This window comes from Phalangium opilio, unplaced genomic scaffold, assembly GCF_054372755.1.
Source record: "Phalangium opilio isolate 3A_F unplaced genomic scaffold, DU_Popi_V2 ptg000082l_1, whole genome shotgun sequence".
Lineage (NCBI taxonomy): Eukaryota > Metazoa > Arthropoda > Arachnida > Opiliones > Phalangiidae > Phalangium > Phalangium opilio.
This window is the reverse complement of record NW_028324189.1, coordinates 5953633-5973400: the sequence shown is the minus strand read 5'-3', so window position 1 is coordinate 5973400 and position 19768 is coordinate 5953633. Positions and strand designations below refer to the sequence as shown.

Below are 19768 nucleotides of genomic sequence, written 5' to 3'. Positions count from 1 at the left end.
CAACCGATGAAACAAGTATCGATTTTGGATAACAATACCGCGTAAATATTTTGTCTCTTATTTTTTTATCTCGGGGCTTTACTCGCTCGAAGTTGCCTCCTTCTCTTTGTTCTTGTCCTGGGATAAAGGAAGACGAGTTTCGTTTTGTAAGAAAGATTAACGAGAAAAATCAATATTCCTCAAAGAAGGCGTCCAGTTCACATAGTCCCCGCCTTACTCGTTGAAAGAATCGAATTTAAAAAGTACGTTTCGTTCAAACTAGAAACTACTTAACGAATGCTAGCTGATGGAAACTCTTTTCAAATTCATTTCCAATCGTCAAATCAATTTCGACACAGGCTAATGAAGCCATAAGGCAAGGCTTTGGAGTAAACTTTTCAGATTGTATAAAGTGCACTGATGTAGATATCAGATTAATTATAATACATGTTGTTTTTCATACGTCTACCATAAAATAAAGGGAGTGTTCTTTGGGTCAAATTGAGTGAAACGTGTCAGGAAACATGGAGTCTCTTACATTTAGTTACGGAGATATTTGGTTCTAAACATTTTCCCCTGAAGAAAGGATATTTTCGAGTAAGTTTCCACCCGAGCTTTGAATATATCAAATGAGCAGTGCCACTAAGAATTTGATGCTGCTTTTCAATGATTACGTGATGCTTAAATCTTTTTACGAATGAATTTCCTCAAAATCTACCTTTTTCGATGTACCACGGGGTCAAAAACCATTTTGACGTTGAAATGACCCAAGTGTTGCGAGATAACTAAAGTACTCGACCGCATTACCAATTTTCACCCTTACACAGTGGAGCCGGAGACATTTTAGGATTCGCAGCACCAACTCAATAATTTAGTGAAGTACATTTTATTTTGCTTAACTAGTTCACTTTAACTTATCCAGGCCCCTCATTAGCTTATGATATAAACGCACCATCAAAAACTTGATTTTAATCGCAGAGCGGAGTAGTTCCTACGGTGGTGTTCAGTTAAACAATTTCCCCGCTGCTTATTGGAGTACAGTTTCATAATTTGGAAACTTGTTTTAAGTGCCTTTTGAACCCAACCGAAGTCGTGTTGAATGGGTTATCCTGGGTGGGAAAGAAAGCTACTGTAGTTCGTAGAGCCGAATTGTTGGTGCTTATTTCCGCTCTTGGTATTTGTTACGGGTGACGTCATTTGGAAAATATGGGGATTTTAGAAAATACTCAGAAGCGAAGTGTAAGAAGGGACTCTGCGAAGCGTTCTTGAGACGAAAAGAGAAAAGGAGAAATATAGGGATTCCTTCCGCTCCGTTAAATTCGCCCCATCCTGTTTCGCAGTTTTTGCGTCTTCGATTCTGCCACACATTTTCTTTCTTTTATGCTACACGGAACTAGAACTTGGCCAGTATTCTCGTACGTTTGGTTAAGTACTCGGTTTTAGGAATATTACGCCTGGTTGATTGTCCGCTTCAAACTAAGACCCTTAGTAATTTTGCTACTCTCAAAATGGTAACGCGAAGAATATGCTAAGAATACTTTAACAGCTTTTATAATCGAAACTTTAACAATTATTGAAACAATCATTGTATGGTTTTACACTTTGTATAACAAGTTGTAACGAGGCTATAAATTTTTGATTTATAAACCACCTTATATAGGGAACTAATTAGCGACCAAGAGAAACAATCATCCTTTGATTTATACACTTTGTAACAACTTGTTAAAAATTTAATTATCTATTACTATTTAACTATAAACACTTTTTTTAAAAAAAACAGCAGGCATTTATATATATACGCCTGACACTGAATCAGGAAATAACTGTAAACATTCGAGCGAAAGTATTTCCTCCGCGCTTGGTATCACCTACAATCGTTTAAGAGGGAGTCCACTTTATGAAAATAATCTTTGTGGAACTATCATCTATCTTCAAAGTATCTTGATTTTAATATTATTCATAGCAGCGCCGTAGATCAAAAGTTGGAAATAGGAGTTGCCTAGGCTGATGCGTATTTCGAGTTTCACCATTGATCATATATGCCCTTTCTTCGGTCTATTGATAGAAATGGCGTGAGCATCTAAGTTCTTAGCAAATGCGCCGCACCCATCAGTTCTTCGGGAAAAGCATTATTTCACTTTTCCATTTATATACAATCTCATCTTCTAAGACCGATTTTTCTCTCTCTCCATCTCTTTCGTAAGTTATCAGTCGCGAAAAGTAAGAGAGTGTCTGAGCGGAGAACTATAATCAGGACCCACTCCCGGATGAAATAGACCCTCCATCTTTTCTTATAATAGTAAGGAGGACGCGTGACATATCCTCGAGGATAGAGTGCGAAAAAGGCCATCTAGGCTCATCATTGAGGTCGATAAAAACTGAGTGAGTGCAGATCGAGAGAACTTCTTTCGGATCGCGTGGCTTAAGCTTCATACTCAGCGTGATGGAAACTTGTAGGATTGTAGCTCCTCAAAGGACGAGCCTGAACTATCTTCCGCAGAAGCTAATAAAATTACTTGCAGAAGTAACTTTGTCATTGCTTACTCCAAAATATTTTTGCACAAATTTCTGACTCTCCCCGGATCCAAGAAAGTCTCAGGAGGAGGAGTAGATCATGGAATCGTATGTGACAACATTAGGATTTGACTAGCAAGGCCTTAAGATATCTGTAATTTTTTAATGTTTGACATATGCCTCCTCTTTAGAAATCGAATCTTTAATTTCGTTTTGCTTAAACTTAAATATTTTACAAGGACTGTAATGGTTTCCATTTGCAGCTATAGCATGAAATATAATATTATCATGGATTGCTTCCATATAAAGCATTACAAACACATACTTCACAGGGAACTCTATTAGTTTCTATCGCCCCCAACACCACAAAATACTTTTCCAATTTCTCTTATACTTTACAGGCCAAGTTCTATGTTTGTCAATGCAGCTATGTCACGATGTTCGATTTTGTCCGTACCTTCTTTCTAACGTCATGTCATGGTTTTTATCCAGCATGGGTTAATGCCTGTGAGCTAAATGCTTTGCAACGCGACTACCTGGTAGTATTGAATGCCCAACAAATATTTAAATCACAGATAGTCAGAACATTCGAATATTCATCTTGACTTGATAATATGAAATTTATCACACTTTTTACCTCTACGACTGACGATGTGGTGGTTCCAATTCGATACGTCAACTTGTCACCGAGTTATTTGAAGGCACGCAAATGGACCAAATTTACATTATAAATTCACCTTTTCTTTGAAAGTTCAGCTGGGTGAAGCGAGTTCGAGGGTAAGGCATCCATACGCAATATCGTTTCTAGCATGAAAAGTATAATAAGATGATGGGAAAAATATTGATTGATTCTTCATGCCAACAAGATCTAAAGTGATGGGGGAAAAAGAGAATACACACCATAAGTCTACAAAGAACAGAGTGCAATAACGGTAGCGTTTTTGTTAAATCTAAGGCAAATAGAAATAAAAGAAAGTAAGCCTGTAAGGAGAGATTAATGACGTCATCCGTTGACAGTAGGGAGGTGTTGGTCTAATCTCGACCACACTGAATAGCTTCAAACGCTTTAAAACACGAAAGCCGAACTATTCTTGTACGGAGCCCCACATGTCAGACGTTAATCTACCCTTGTCCCTACCACTTTCCGTTAATTCTATTGGCCTTTGATTAAAATAAGTGTCATTCAGAATGCTAAACCCGGAGTTAGTGTACCCTATGAGATTCAAAACACCAGCTATTGATTCTTGAAGTAAAAGATAAAAGGTTATATTGGTTTGAAGAATATATTAAAGTTAAAGGTGTAAATTCATCTATTAATCATTTTAAGATACATCCTTCGATTCTGAGAATTTAAAATAAAAGTTATAAACTCTATAATCGAAGAGAAGATAGCCCCATTTTCGTTTTACAGTGTCAGCCAATCAGTAGCTTTTATATTATTATGTGTAAGCAAAATGAAGGCTTTTGGCCATAATTAATACCCACCCGTAACGCGTTCCATCATTTGAAGCGAAGACTTCTGGCAAGATTGGCATTCCTATATCCATCGCGCCATAAATTCCTGGATATAACTACTTTTTAAAGATAAGTACTCATGCTAATGAACTGAGGCGTTAAGATAAGTCCCCGAGGGTACAAAAGCTTATATCAGAAGGGGATAATCGAAGAAGGATGACACTCTGTATCATCTTAATACTTTATTTATGTAATGTCATTCTTCCCTGGCTCACCCTTTTGTACGCTTTCTCGCTCATCAAACTTCAGATGGGCATCGCACCGTATTGGGGTGAATTTTATAACTGTTTGGTACTAAATCCTCAGCAATCAACCCACAAACCTTGATTGTCTTGACGTGGGACAAAAACCCACAAGTGCGTCTTGTCAAATAGTTAAACGCTATAATAGGTTAATGATGAGGGAACTGTTTATCGCGTATGTGATTCGGTTTAGTAACCTTGTGCACTCCAAATGTAAAACGATGTTGGGAAGAATGACGTTACACTTATCCCGCTTTGTGGTACACTTCTCTCGAAGATAAGTATTATATACTTCTGCTTATATTTATTGTTACTTAAAAACCCATGTTTGCATCAAGTGGATTTTCATAAATCACTCAAGCACAATTACCATAATTCACTGCACAGCGATGGAAGAGGAAAAACCGCATTGGCGAAAGAGAAAAACGAGGCGATTTCATCGTGAAAGGTGCTGAAATGCAGTAGAAGTTAACCATATGCCGAATGAAGACTTATTGATGATACACTTAAGCTTTTATACAATCCCTTTATTCTCGGCTGATAGCTAGATTCTTCTTTCTATTCTACGCTCTTCCTCAAAATTATGCCCCTTCCTAGGGCTGCCGGGTGATGGACGGTTTCCAAGCCAGACTCTGGTCACTGGTCATAAATCAAGCAGCATCTTCAGTGTCTCAGCTTGGCGTTTTCTCCGAAGGGCTGACGACCAACCAACCCTCTTACCGCTAGGCGCGTAATACACTAGCACCAGTTGCCTCTATTGTAAAGGGACAGTGAAGAGGGCCAAAGACAAAATCCAGTGGTTTTATAGAACGCTTTCCCGGGCCACTCCGAGCCATTAATTATAACTTCGTCAAAGCAAGTCAGGGCTAATTATGATTTATTAGAAACTTGTTTTGTTTGACCGTTCAGTCATCACTACAAATTGGTTATTATAATAACATTTAACCTTATCAGGGAAGCAAATAAAATTTGTCCTCCTACTGTTCTAATTATAATAGGAAAGACTCAGTTTTGTTGGTCGGTTAGCAACGGTCTGAAACCGCTTCAGATTGCGAGTCATGATTAAGGAGGTAAGTAAAAGCATGGACAAAGCAATACAGTATTGCTTTGTCCATGGTAAAAGTAACTTTTAAAATCAGCGAAGATACAAGTGTTGGCCACTATTAAAATATTAGATATATAATGTAAGAAACATAATAATGATAAGAATAACACGCATTTAAATTTGAATATAGAAGGTGTGAGTCTTGAACAACAAGTTTGAGGTTTTCTATTTGGAACCTGACAAAAAAAATTAAAAAGGAACTTGTTTCTTAGATAATGCCTTTTTGAAATGTTTATTTGCAGTGATATTTTTTCTCTCAGTTTAAATTATTATTTAGACTTCACCACGATTGAAATTTTTTAAACGCACTTGAAATTTATTAAGAGGACTTGATGAAAAGGGATGTATCCTAGGGCCCAAGCATTTTTCAACGCTGATTTAATTTGATCAATTTGATTACGTGCGATACGCTTCGGTGGGCAAAAGTGGCTTAATCAGGCTAAAATTTTTCTTGCCATTAATATACCACTGATGGAGAAGACCTTCGGCAGGTAGCCCAGCTATCTCAAATAGAAATCTATTTATGGATTAAAGTACAAGTATTATTGCTAAAAATATGGATATTGTTTGATAAATACTGATAATTAAGATTTTCTTAGCTCCGACCCAGAAAGTAGAATCATTTAGTCTGAATTATCTGTTAATGATTTCTTTGCAACTTAAGTGCTGAAGAGGGTAATGCAAGATGTAATAAGAAGATACTTCTCAACTTTGCCAATATCGGTTCTGGTGAGTTCGCTCCAAAAAATATCCCTGGAAAATATAGAGTTCGATTTTCCTTGATTATGGGTTACAGAAAGAACAGGCCACTTTCTCAGTGACTTTCCGAAATCTAGTGAGTGTAAGAAGGAAGGATTCTACAAAAGTTAAGTATAGATGCGGAAGATAATGGATTTGTTAGCTATACCATGGATCTTAGAAACCCCATAGAGGATAGGAAAACTGGGTTCTTGTCGATACAAAACCGAGGACGAGCAAGTGGAGATAAGCACTCTACATGTTAAGGTCATTCTAAAGTTCACGTCACTGTTTAAAGCAAAGGGGAACGTAAATGGCAATGTGTTTTTCTGGTAAATCAAGGTCACTCAAAATTTTAAACCACTGTTTAAATGTAAGCGTGCGGGAGAAGTAAATGAGATGAGAAGTTTATAATACGTCTTTTCGAGAGAAGCGTGGCACAAAGTGGAGTAATTGTAACGATGGCTATTAATGTACAAGATATGAGAGTTATGAAGTCATAGCAGGGATAGATGTAATTTTAGAAGCAGTAATGGAGAACGATTAGTATTTACTTCAGTCCGACTCATAGCCCAGCATAGAGCCCCTCCCTCCAACACGTAACGAAAATTTTAAATTATCTTATTGGCTCACTTAAACTACGTTTTGATGACGTTGCGAAAAATACGTAATTCCTTTTTACCTCTGTCGTTATGAGCCGAGGCCGCCTCTTCTTTCATACCCCCGTCCCGGGGAAAGGGGTCCGTGACTTTGACGCGCGCCCAGATTACTCTGTTCTCCATTCCTGCTTCTAAAATTACATCTCTTTCTGGTCATAGAGATCTAATTGGTTAAGCAATTTGGAGCAAAATGTTTAAGAGAGAGCTGAACTTGGGGTCGTAAACATCATACTGGCACTATTGAAGGCGTTCATTCACCCCATTGTCTAATTACTTTCTTTTATTTATATTTGCTTTTGGCTTCAACAGAAGTAAAAACTCGTCATCGTTTTTTTCTTAAAGGACAACTAACCGGTAGTGATTAGCGAGATGGCGCATGCACTCGTTTGCGGCTATGTTACTATTTGTCTCTTTGAGCTACAATTAGGTAAGCGAAAACAAATCTGCAAGGTACTTAGTGGTCAACGTCCGATAATGAATTTCTTTGCAGACACAACTGGATAATGATAGAGAAAATAAACAAAACCTAAGCAAAAAATGGAAAAACTCCATGTGGGCTTAGGTTAAGGTTTTGAGGTATAGGAAATCGAATTATTTAAATAGCAACTGTAATTAGGGAAGCACTTTACGATTTCAGTTCCCAATCGTGATGGGAAAAGAAAGAAGTAGTTCCAATGGCCTAGACTTATCTTTCTCAGCACTAAAAGAATCATTTTTCCGTATCTATTTACGTAAGAATGTGTTTGTACTCACGTCCAACCGTATTTGATAATCAAGTGACGCTGTAAATCAAAATTTTTGAATCAAGCAAGCACTAAATTTCAGTCGGAATTTTCTTCATTATTGAATTCTACTCCTACATGGTTCATGCAAAATAAATATTTGAACCACAAAGAAAATAAATACATTCTGAATGTGTGACCCCCTAACTGAGTTGCACCGAAATTTCCACAGCATCCTTGTTTTGGAAATAAAGTTAAAAAAGGAGTTTCTGAAAATGATATTCTTTGCAGGCTAAGTATATTTTTCAAGAGTTCCCTTCGTTAATATTTATTACATTTAGTTTTCCGCATTCGGGCTGAGTAGTAAATTATTTATCTTTGTGATTTCCCATTTCATTTATTTTGCTCCGGATTTGTCTTTTCAGCCGCTTCTTCTCAAGTTTATTTATTTTGCAACGAACACGGACGGATTTAGTGAAGTGTTTCCCAAACGCTGTGTAGCCACACATTACTGTGTTGAAAACTGTGTAGAGGGAATTTCAGATAAACTACTAATTTCAGGTCTAAATTTCGTAAATAGTATTGGTATGTAAAATTGCCAAAATATATTGGTAACAAGACGACGTAATAGTAGCCACATCGTACTGTACTTCGATGCGCATCCTTTAACAGTGGTAAAACATGGTACCCGTAAATACCCATTAAAAGAAGTACAGAAAATCAGAGTGAATAGCCCCTCGATACTCTAACAAAAAATTAGAACCCTTAATCCTTATTTCAATAAATTTACTTACGTTATAAGTTTAATATCCGGTGCAACAAGCTAGTACTTTCTTTTAAAACTCTTCTCGTTTTGTGGAGAAATAGAGGTGTTTTGGGAACGTTCCCCTTTTGCTAGCTCGAGATAGAAGCTCTCCAGGATTACAGATTAACAAAGCTTGTTTTACAAATACGAAGGTGCATTTTTGTTACTTTTAAGGGTTGGTCGCTTTAGAAATTGAAAGCTCAAGGTTTTTACTTCAGTTATTTTTGTATTCAAGGTTGGGTGGGTTTTTATCTTTTTCACTAGCACTTACATATTTCTTTTATACTCTTAATCTATACATGGTTAATAATATTTATGCAATTTTAATTTTAACAATTAACTTATTCCATAAAAACGCGCAAATTACTTTCCTAGTTTTTCAACACTCAGTGAATTTACGCACTTCCTATCTGGACGCAAAAGCATAATGCTACGTTTTGCCACCAAAAACCCTGGTTTTCCATCCTATTCCGTGGGACCAAGATCTCATTCACGTAAAGAGAGATCGTTCGAGTTTACGTGAATGAGATCTTGGTGGGACCAATAATCTAATTTGGTGCACGAAAAAAATCGATGTTAGTTATCTCAGTGGAGAGAAATATATTTCTTCGGTGACTGGAATTCTGTATGTTGGTCCTGTCTATTATAAACTAGGAAAGAGTGGTAAAGATATGGTGATGTAGGTATGGTCTGGTAACCCTATTTGAAAATTCGTTAATAATAGAAATTTTCTTATTTTTTTCAGTACCTGGACTCAACACTCGGAAGTTACGCGTTTATAAAAATATTCTTATTGTTTTCATTATTAATCTTTTTAATAAAATCTAATGTATCAATGAAATATATTTCAAAATAAAAACTTGCGTTAATATTTATAAAATATTATTTGATATAATCATTTCTATTTATAAGCTTACTAATTATAGTTATGGCTATTTCCTTCATATAGGATTTTCATTGATGCTACATTATGAGCCTATTCACGGCTTGTTCCCTGTGCCACGTTCGGGAAGGTACGTCGACACTATTGTGGAATAAAGGGAGCCTTCTCATATTACACGGCTCCAGCAAGTTTCAACGAAGCGTACTTTCTGTTTTTAAACACATATACTTTTGTTTATACTTTATAAATGTACTATAGAATAAATAAAATGAAATAGTTTTTCGTCGATTTAATGAATCTCATTTTTATTGCTTTCTTTTCAATAAAGTTACAGGCTTATATATGGTCATTAATAAATAAATCACTTTTTAGCACTGTTAAAGGCAGTGCGTCGAGGGGCTATTCACTAATGAGAATTTTCTTTCATTTGTGATTTCTATTGATGCTTTTAAAAAGCCATTTAAAATGGATTTGGATTAATGGTTGCCTCTGGATTACGAGTAATCATCGAGGGGTACTCACTAAAAACTCGTTAGTGCTTTTAAACGGGATTGGGATTTGGGGTTACTTAGGGGCTATGGCTGATTATTATTATCATTATGAACGGATAATTAAGCATTAACACATTTGCCACTAGGGGCGCTGTATACGTAGTTACGTATTTACTGACATCTAAAGCATGATAAATTCTGCCAGACTTTCGTGTAAGCAATATATAGTTCATAAATTGCCGTTAGGGGCGTTGTATACGTAGTTACGTATTTACTGACATCTAAAACATGATAAATTCTGCTAGACTTTCGTGTAAGCAATAGATAGTTCATAAATTGCCGTTAGGGGCGCTGTATACGTAGTTACGTATTTACTGACATCTAAAGCATGGTAAATTTTGCTATGACGTCATATCCGGTGACGTGTCATGACGTCATATCCGATGACGTGTCATGACGTCATATCCGGTGACGTCACCTATGACGTCAACGAGGTTATTGACTTGTGACGTCACGACAGATGTTAATGGTAATAGGTAATGATTGTCCATTCAGTTAGACCTAGCATTCATTTATTTAGGCCTAGCGTTCATTCATATAGGCCTAGCGGTGTTCAGCTATTTGGATTTCGTGGCCGGGGTATGGCGCACCCGAGTCCGCGCATCGGAGCTTTTAGCGCCCCCCGACGTTGGAAATGTATTTGGTTGCAGGCAAAGTTCAGACGGCTCATTCGCTGCCTGGAAGCCTTCGAGGTCAGACGGCTCAATTTTTGCCTGGAAACCGTCGAGGAGGGTCGTTTGGAAAAACCTTTCTCGCTCAGCTGATCGTGATCTCGGCTTTTGAGGTCGATTCTTGATAGCTCCGCCATTTCTCTGATCGTTTTTGCCGAGGACGCAAGCTGAACTCGACGCTCTTCAACTTATTTGGCAGCCATTGCTTCACCTCGTGGTGCTTTAACAGTCCGTAAGCCTAACTTTGCAATAATCCAAACTCATCTAGCCCCCCTTAAATTATTTATTTTATTTCGAGTATTTAAATTAATTATGCAATGTTAAATGTTAGTGAATTATATTTATTTATTAAAAATCAAGTACCATAAATAAAACTTTACAACGAGATGTTACACAAGAGAGAATCCCTTAATAATCAGTTTAGGGGCTATTATTTAAAGATATTAAACGGGATACGCATTTAATTTAGAGATATGGCGACAGATTTTCGGAAATCAAGTCCCGCCGAACACGAGGACCAGTTCACTAAGCCTAATTAAGCCTTGTCCCATTTAAATTCTAGTTATTTTATGGATACTGTCTGTGGGAATAGTTTTAAAATAAATAAATGGAAGGTTTCCTAAAATTAGTTTAGAGGCTATTATTAAATAATTTATAGATAACGCGACCGATTTTCAAAAATCAATTCCCGCAGACATTATTTTAAGACACGTGGACGTTTACCCTAAGCTTAAGTTAACCCTTGTCCAATTTCAACTAGAGATTCTATTTGTGGGTTCTACCTGTGGGAATAGTTTTAAATAAATATCAGGTTTTAATAAAATTAGCTAAGAAGATATTTTAAATTATTATGCTAATAAAATGGGCAAGCAATTTAGTTTAAATAAATGTCAAGTTTTCCTAAAATACGTTTAAAGGCAATTATTATTTTAAAGCTAGTAATCGGGGAACACAATTAATTTAGAGATAATGTGACAGATTTTCGAAAACCAAGTCCCGCCGAGATAATTTTTTAGCACGAGGTTAACCTGAGCTAAGCCTTGTCCCATTTAACTTCGTTTTTAATTATGGATTATGTTGGAACAGTTTTAATTTAAAATAAATGACAGGTTTCTCTAAGATCATTTTCTTTACAATCATGGGAAATAATTAGTTAGCCAGAGTATTTATTTAATTCAGGGTGGGAATTCCGGTAGTCGAGCCTTTCTTTAATTACCCATTTAAACTAAGTTTTTATTTAAAATTAATAAATTGGAGGTTTTTCTAAGATCAATTTCTTTACAATTATGGGGAATAATTAGTTAGCCAGAGTCTTTAATTCGGGGTGGCAATTAGTTGGTGGTAGTTTGTCTCTCTCTAAATTTGGTAGCCAGTTTTTTTTTAATTAAGTAGACGGTTTCCTTAAATTATTTAGATCTAAGAGATTATTTTGTTTGGCCCAAAAGTAAGTAGGCAATAGCTTAAGATGTGTTATTAATATGTTTTCATTTAAAGATGCGGCTGATATTCTTGGATTTTTCTGTCGCTGCTCATTCCGAGACGTATCCTTCCTGACGACCTCCTGATATTCTTGGATTTTTCTGTCGCTGGTCATTCCGAGACGTATCCTTCCAGATGACATCCTTTGTTCCGATTGACGCAAGACTAAGCTGTTCTGGACTTGCTGTGTATCATTCCTGATGACATGCTTCGTTGGATTCACTTAACATGATGTCTTCTGGACTTGCTCTTTCTCTCAGTGCTGACTTAAAGATATGGAGGAAATCATCGAAGCTAGAAGACACAAAATACATCTTTTTTTACTTACAATTTTTTCATGTAACCACTTAATTTTTTTGCTTGCAAATTTTATTTGTAACTACTTATTATTTTTTTTGCGTTGAAACTTTAACTTAGTAACCTCTTTAATATTTTTTTTGTTCGAAATTTTTGTATACACTTAGGTTTTTTGTTTTTTATTGAATAAATTTCGCCTTAAACCTCGTTCTTTCTTTTCTTTGAATTTTTACAATACTAGACTTGGTTTCAATTTTTTTTTTATCGGGACTTAGGCTGATTTTTTTGACCCCTTTTTTTCAGCTTTTTACTTAATAAAAACATTAAATTAAGAAAATAAAATCATTAAAAAAAAATTTTTTATATAAAAAAATTCATTATTTATTAAAAATTTATAAAAAAAATCAATTTTTTTTAAAAATTTATAAAAAATATGCAGAAATAGGTCAAAAAAACTACCCTAAGTGTTTTTCGACTGTTTTTGTTCCTTCCCCAATATCGAAACTTTAAATTTAAACTTAAGCTACCACCCCCAAAGTAAGCCTTGCGAGCCCAATTTAAATTTAACAAGTCCCTATTTTACTCGGGAATTATTAAATTTAAACTAAGGCCCGCTGTGGAGCCCCCAAAACCAGGAAACTTCGTCCTTAGCGTGGGATTTCCAATGAAAGTCCACTCGATGATAGAAGTCAAGTCCTCCACTCGATGATAGAAGTCAAGTCCTCCACTCGATGATAGAAGTCAAGTCCTCCACTCGATGATAGAAGTCAAGTCCTCCACTCGATGATAGAAGTGAAGTCCTCCACTCGATGATAGAAGTCAAGTCCTCCACTCGATGATAGAAGTCAAGTCCTCCACTCGATGATAGAAGTCAAGTCCTCCACTCGATGATAGAAGTCAAGTCCTCCACTCGATGATAGAAGTCCTCCACTCGATGATAGAAGTCCTCCACTCGATGATAGAAGTCCTGCACCCGAGAGAATGTTCCTGCGCAAGAGAAATTCTTACTATTATTCGGAGAAAATCGCACATACATAACTTCAAATTAAATACCTTAATATGAAAATCCACTTGAATATTCTTGCTTGATGTTCGGGCAGAAGACAAATTATTAATATTTGACATTAATAGCACCCGCGTAACATTAAACTAAATACCTTAGTATAGGGAAGTAAAATAATACCATAAAAACCTAAGCCTTGATCTAATAATAATAATAATAATAAAGGCTTTGTTTATTGGAAACCCGCTTAAAATCGTGTTTACTTTTAAAGGACAAAGCGTACAAGCAACCTTCTACCTTAAACATAAATCATAAATTTATTTAGATCCTACAAAACTCCCTCAAAGAGTTGCAAAACGCTTTTCCCCTAAAAATATTTATAATTAAATCATAAACTAGATGCCTTAATACCGCAAAGGGAATCTCACCCTTAGAATCCTGATTACGTTCATTATTCTTAAAAGGGAGGGCTAGGACCAGTTTTCACCTATTCCATATTTCAGCATTTTATTCATGTCCTGGCGAAAAAAAATCCCTAACAAGTCAAGGACACAAGCACTTTCCTTCTAAGAGTAAATATAATAATAAATAATAAACTAAATACCCCAATAATTGCCTACAATGTTTGACAGGCTGTCGAAATAGTCTAAATCGCTAATGAGATTCCCTTTAAACGGATAAAATCAAAGTGTAGACCTGAATTGAGAATGGAATTGTTAATATTGCTAAAATTACTATTAATAAGATTTAATTACTTCACTGAGAGCCAAAAATGTCAAAATTGTTTTCCTAGTGAGATTCAGTTTCAACGGATAAAATCAAAGTGTAGAATGAATTGTAATGGGTTTATTGACCTGATTAATATAGGGCGTATTTTGTCAAATATTAATAATTCGTTCTAGAATTCAACATAAATTTTTCCTTTGGAAACAGATAATAGCTAAAAAAAGTAAAATCTGTTAAATTCAAACAATCTAATACGAAATTAAAAGTATTATCAGCTTAAATGGCACAAGCATTTTGAATAACATTAATTCCACTTTCAAATAAATCATTTAACATAACTAGAAAGATAAATATTAATACGGTTTAGGGTCAATCTTGAAATATTTATCAAATAAACAATCACTTTGAATTACTTTTAAACCGACTAAAAGATTGAATAGTGAAACCAGGAATAAATGCAATGCGCAAATAATTAGAAAAATTTAATTAGATTAATTTCAAATACTTTGAATAAGTATGACATAAATGTGAATCATGAATACTGTGTGCCAAAATAAACTTCTAAATTCTATCCAAGAAGCCATTTCGATACGACTAACTTGTAACTACACAAATGGGGCTGTTACGGTGAAAACTAATGGGCTTGACACCCACAGGGCCGGAAAAAGAAAACTTTCATATAGAACATGTGTCCCCTCCTTTGACTAGAAAATTTATTGGACCTTGTCCACTAGTGTGTGCAAAAATCCGCGTATCTCTAGTAGAACCACAGTTATAAGCCTTCAAAGTTGGGTGTAATTATGGTGGGATTGGGGGGGTACAAATAGGACTATAACATAGTCAAAGGACACCCCCATATCTCTAATAGAACCAGAGCTATAATCCTGCAAAGTTGGGTGTAATGCTATTCCTATGAAGGGGGAGGAGGTACGTTTGTGAATATTTTACTCAATTACTTAGCCCCTGCTTACTCGATCCCCAAGTTTTTTAGTATGGTTGGATGGGGGGCAAATAGGACTATAACATAGTCAAAGGACACCCCCATATCTCTAGTAGACCCACAGTTATGAGCCTTCAAAGTTGGGTGTAATTATGGTGGGATTGGGGGGGGACAAATAGGACTATAACATAGTCAAAGGACACCCCCATATCTCTAGTAGACCCACAGTTATGAGCCTTCAAAGTTGGGTGTAATTATGGTGGGATTGGGGGGAGGGGACAAATAGGACTATATCATAGTCAAAGGACACCCCCATATCTCTAGTAGACCCACAGTTATGAGCCTTCAAAGTTGGGTGTAATTATGGTGGGATTGGGGGGGGACAAATAGGACTATAACATAGTCAAAGGACACCCCCATATCTCTAGTAGACCCACAGTTATGAGCCTTCAAAGTTGGGTGTAATTATGGTGGGATTGGGGGGGGGGGACAAATAGGACTATATCATAGTCAAAGGACACCCCCATATCTCTAGTAGACCCACAGTTATGAGCCTTCAAAGTTGGGTGTAATTATGGTGGGATTGGGGGGGGACAAATAGGACTATATCATAGTCAAAGGACACCCCCATATCTCTAGTAGACCCACAGTTATAAGCCTTCAAAGTTTGGTGTAATTATGGTGGGATGGGTGGGGGGAAATAGGACTATAACATAGTCAAAGGACACCCCCATATCTCTAGTAGAACCAGAGTTATAAGCCTGCAAAGTTGGGTGTAATGCTATTCCTATGAAGGGGGGGGGGTACGTTTGTGAATATTTTCCTCAATTACTTAGCCCCTGCTTACTCGATCCCCAAGTTTTTTTAGCATGGTTGGATGGGGGGCAAATAGGACTATAACATAGTCAAAGGACACCCCCATAACTCTAGTAGACCCACAGTTACGAGCCTTCAAAGTTGGGTGTAATTATGGTGGGATTGGGGGGGGGACAAATAGGACTATATCATAGTCAAAGGACACCCCCATATCTCTAGTAGAACCAGAGTTATAAGCCTGCAAAGTTGGGTGTAATGCTATTCCTATGAAGGGGGGGGGGTACGTTTGTGAATATTTTCCTCAATTACTTAGCCCCTGCTTACTCGATCCCCAAGTTTTTTTAGCATGGTTGGATGGGGGGCAAATAGGACTATAACATAGTCAAAGGACACCCCCATATCTCTAGTAGACCCACAGTTATGAGCCTTCAAAGTTGGGTGTAATTATGGTGGGGGCAAATAGGACTATAACATAGTCAAAGGACACCCCCATATCTCTAGTAGACCCACAGTTATAAGCCTTCAAAGTTGGGTGTAGTTATGGTGGGATGGGGGGGGACAAATAGAACTATAACATAGTCAAAGGACACCCCCATATCTCTAGTAGAACCAGAGTTATAAGCCTGCAAAGTTGGGTGTAATGCTACTCCTATGAAGGGGGGGGGTACGTTTGTGAATATTTTCCTCAATTACTTAGCCCCTGCTTACTCGATCCCCAAGTTTTTTAGTATGGTTGGATGGGGGGCAAATAGGACTATAACATACTCAAAGGGCATCTCCCAATCTCTAGTAGAACCAGAGTTATGAGCCTGCAAAGTTGGGTGTAATGCTATTCCTATGGAGGGGGTATGTTTGTAAACGTTTTACTTAATTACTCGGCCCCTGTTTGTCTTAATCCCAAGTCCTAAGTATTTTTGGATGGGGGGCAAATAGGACTATAACATACTAAAGGAATCTCTAGTAGAACCAGAGTTATGAGCCTCCAAAGTTGAGTGTAATGCTATTCCTATGGAGGGAGGTATGTTAGTGAACACTTTCCTCAATTAGTTGGCCCCTATTTACTCGACCCCCAATCTTGAAATATCAATTAAATAATCACTTTGAATTACTTTTAAACCGACTAAAAAGATTGAATAGTAAAACAGGGAATAATTTCAATGCGTAATTAATAATATTAATTTAAAATATTTAGAATAAGTACGACATAACAGTGAATCACGAATACTGTTTGCCATTTTACTACAACTCCCCAAAATAAACTAAGGCTATGTTTTCTACAAACAAAGGTCGTAATTAACAAACCTATTGTAACCTTACACCCCTGGAGTAGAAACTCAGGAGGTTCCCTAATTACTACGGAAGGTTACACTATTTTCCACTTTTTTTTTGACTCCTGTCGAGCTAGGGTTTATGGGAAAACCTTACAGCTCCGAAGAACATAGAGGCACATACGGGGCATTATAATTTTAGGTACTGTTTCAGTGCTGACTTAAATTGGGCAATAGATTTTAGTGATACAATCTCGGGGGGAAGTGAATTCCAGATGGGGACCGATCTACGAAAAAAGGAGTGCTTAAGCTGGTTTTTACGGGCTTATCGGTGGAATAAATTTTTACCATGACCCATTGTGGGAGCGAGAGAGGGGGCATCAGAAAAATAAGTTTGATTAGGGGAGTTTAAGATTTTGAACAAGCTTAAAAGGTCAAAATATTTGCGACGCGTTGTTAGCGAAGACCAACCAAGAGTAGAAAATCTTACTTCTCTTGGTAGGTGTCTGAGTCTGGTTGGGATTCGGGAGAGACAACCCTGGATATTGTCTAGATACTTAATATCGATAGCGCAATGGGGTTTCCAGATCTGGCAACCAAACTCAAGGATAGGGCGAATGTAACTGTGGTAAAGTCTAGTAAGAAGTTCGGTTGTGATTCCCGGCAAATTTTCTTTGACAGTGGCACTTAAGCCTCGGGCACGACCACAGATTTTTTGAATATGGGAATGGAATTTTAGATTGTGGTCTATTTGTACACCTCAGTCACGACATTCATTGACACGTTTTATATTTTGGCCGCAATGAAAATAAGGGGACGGCTAAGCTAGGGCTGATGGGAAATTTTGTAAGGTTAGGACTAACGATTTGGTTATGGATAAATTTTCCACTTGTAAGGCTTGATTTCCATTCGGTTGCGATAAAAGTTTGGTATTTAATCTAAATTAACCCTTAATATATAAATAAAATATTTACCTGGAAAGTATCTCTGTAGCCACCACCGAAAGAGGCAACAGCTTGAAGCTTCCGACCAACTTCTCAAAAGACATGGGAATGATGGGATACTACTAAGCCTTGGTCGTAGTAACCACATGATGGCAGTCCCGGATACTAAGCCTTGGTCGTAATTAACAAACGTATTTGGCACGGTTAAGCATAAATTTTCCACTTGCAACGCTTAATTTCCGATTGGTAGCTATAAAACATTGGTATTTAATCCAAATTAACCCTTAAAATATAAATAAAATCAAAATATTTACCAGCAAAGATCGGACAGAAAATCACAGCGTCCAGTTCTCACGGAAAACGACCCCAAAAAGAACCCAGAATGAATAGGTTTATTGGCTGCAAACACGGACCGCTAGATGGCGCTGCTGAAGTTAGGCAGACTTCAAAATATGGCGGGAGCGTGCGTTTCAATTTTATTGTTTCTATTTTCTAATATAATTAATAATTTAGTTAATTATAATTTACTAATGTCTTCTAAACAGCCCAAAACGATTTTCTCCACTTTTAAAAAGTGGTACTGGAGTTTATGGATTCCTATAGCTGGAAAAACCACCCTATAAACATGTTTGTCTTATAGGTCGAAACCTGAAATCATAATAATTAGATCAACTCCTATGAAACTTAATTAATTTTACATGGGAACCAGTTTTACGTGGTTGATCTAGATCAAATAAAAGTTCTGAAATGAAAAGTGTAATATATTCCAAAATCTTTATTTATTTTTGGCCTAATTATTGCTGTTCTTAATTAGAAAATTAGTAATATAAAAATAGTAATGAAGAAAGAAGATGCTATAGGTTTAGCCACCCCATAAATAGGGTGTCCTAAAAGAATAATCGGGTTGCAATACACGTCAAAATGCTATCAGAAATTCCACCTAAAATGGTTCAATCGCGAGAGATGCGAGTCTTCCCTCCAGTAATTACAATGGTCAATAATACCAGAAGGGGATAATTGAAGAAGGATGACACTCTGTATCCTCTTCCCATACTCACCCTTTTTGTTTGCTTTCACGCTCATCAAACTTCAGGTGGGCATCGCACCGTAAGGTGAATTTTATAATTGTTTGGCACTAAATCCCCAGCAATCAACCAACAAACCTCGACTTGGGGTGGGACAAAAATCCGCAAACACGTTTTGCCCAATAGTTAAACGCTAATAAAGAAATTATGAGGGAACTATTTATCGCGAATGTGATTCGGTTTAGTAACCTTGCTACAAATGTTCCTGTGTTGGGAAGAATGACGTTACACTTACCCCGCTTTGTGGTACACTTCTCTCGAAGAGAAGCGTTATATACTTCTGATAATACTAAGGTTAGTTTCCCCGAGATGTGCGCTAGCTTCAAACGTTACAGCAAAAGCGTTCCTTGGTTTCTTGAAGTAAAACTAATCGCCTTATCGGTACAAAACTAAACCTCAAGAGTACATTAGACCCAAGGTAATTTTTATTTGCCACGATAATTTTGTTAATTAAAAGGCAGGGCGTTATGCAATTGGTCGGAGGTACTTATTTAAATTTATCCTTAAGATCTGAACCTAATTGTAATTTTAAAATCATTCGGAGGTATTTCCTTAATGTTTGTCTGTGCAGACTGGTCCTATATTTAGAAGAAGAATCGATATAAAATGACTTGATTTTCCACTTCATCCTCCCTTTAAGGGATAATTCACTAGAAGTATATTTATTGTAGTTGGGATAGCGAAAGTACGTAAAGGATGTGGCTTAATTATGAGCTAGACAATCTGGTACAATCTTGTATAATCTAATACTTTCTAAAAAGGCATATTTTGGACAAGGAGGATGGGGTTGGGTTCTTTATGTTGGACAACGGTTTTAAGTACTGAT

At 36.7% G+C, this 19768-nt stretch overlaps 3 long non-coding RNA genes across 3 annotated transcripts; 2 read left to right on the top strand and 1 right to left on the bottom strand.

Annotated features, from left to right (window-relative positions):
- The first annotated feature begins 7359 nt into the window (after window positions 1–7359).
- On the top strand, window positions 7360–9450 carry LOC149651189 (uncharacterized). Its single transcript, XR_016371134.1, has 2 exons — window positions 7360–8962; window positions 9025–9450. It is a non-coding gene; the product is annotated as an uncharacterized LOC149651189 (long non-coding RNA).
- Window positions 9451–10404: 954 nt separating this feature from the next.
- On the top strand, window positions 10405–12365 carry LOC149651188 (uncharacterized). The gene is made up of 2 exons (XR_016370880.1): window positions 10405–10616; window positions 11879–12365. It is a non-coding gene; the product is annotated as an uncharacterized LOC149651188 (long non-coding RNA).
- Window positions 12366–12529: 164 nt separating this feature from the next.
- On the bottom strand, window positions 12530–18479 carry LOC149651187 (uncharacterized). The gene is made up of 4 exons (XR_016371110.1): window positions 18172–18479; window positions 17888–18107; window positions 13214–14103; window positions 12530–13147 (listed from the first exon to the last, which is right to left on the bottom strand). It is a non-coding gene; the product is annotated as an uncharacterized LOC149651187 (long non-coding RNA).
- Window positions 18480–19768: the final 1289 nt, after the last annotated feature.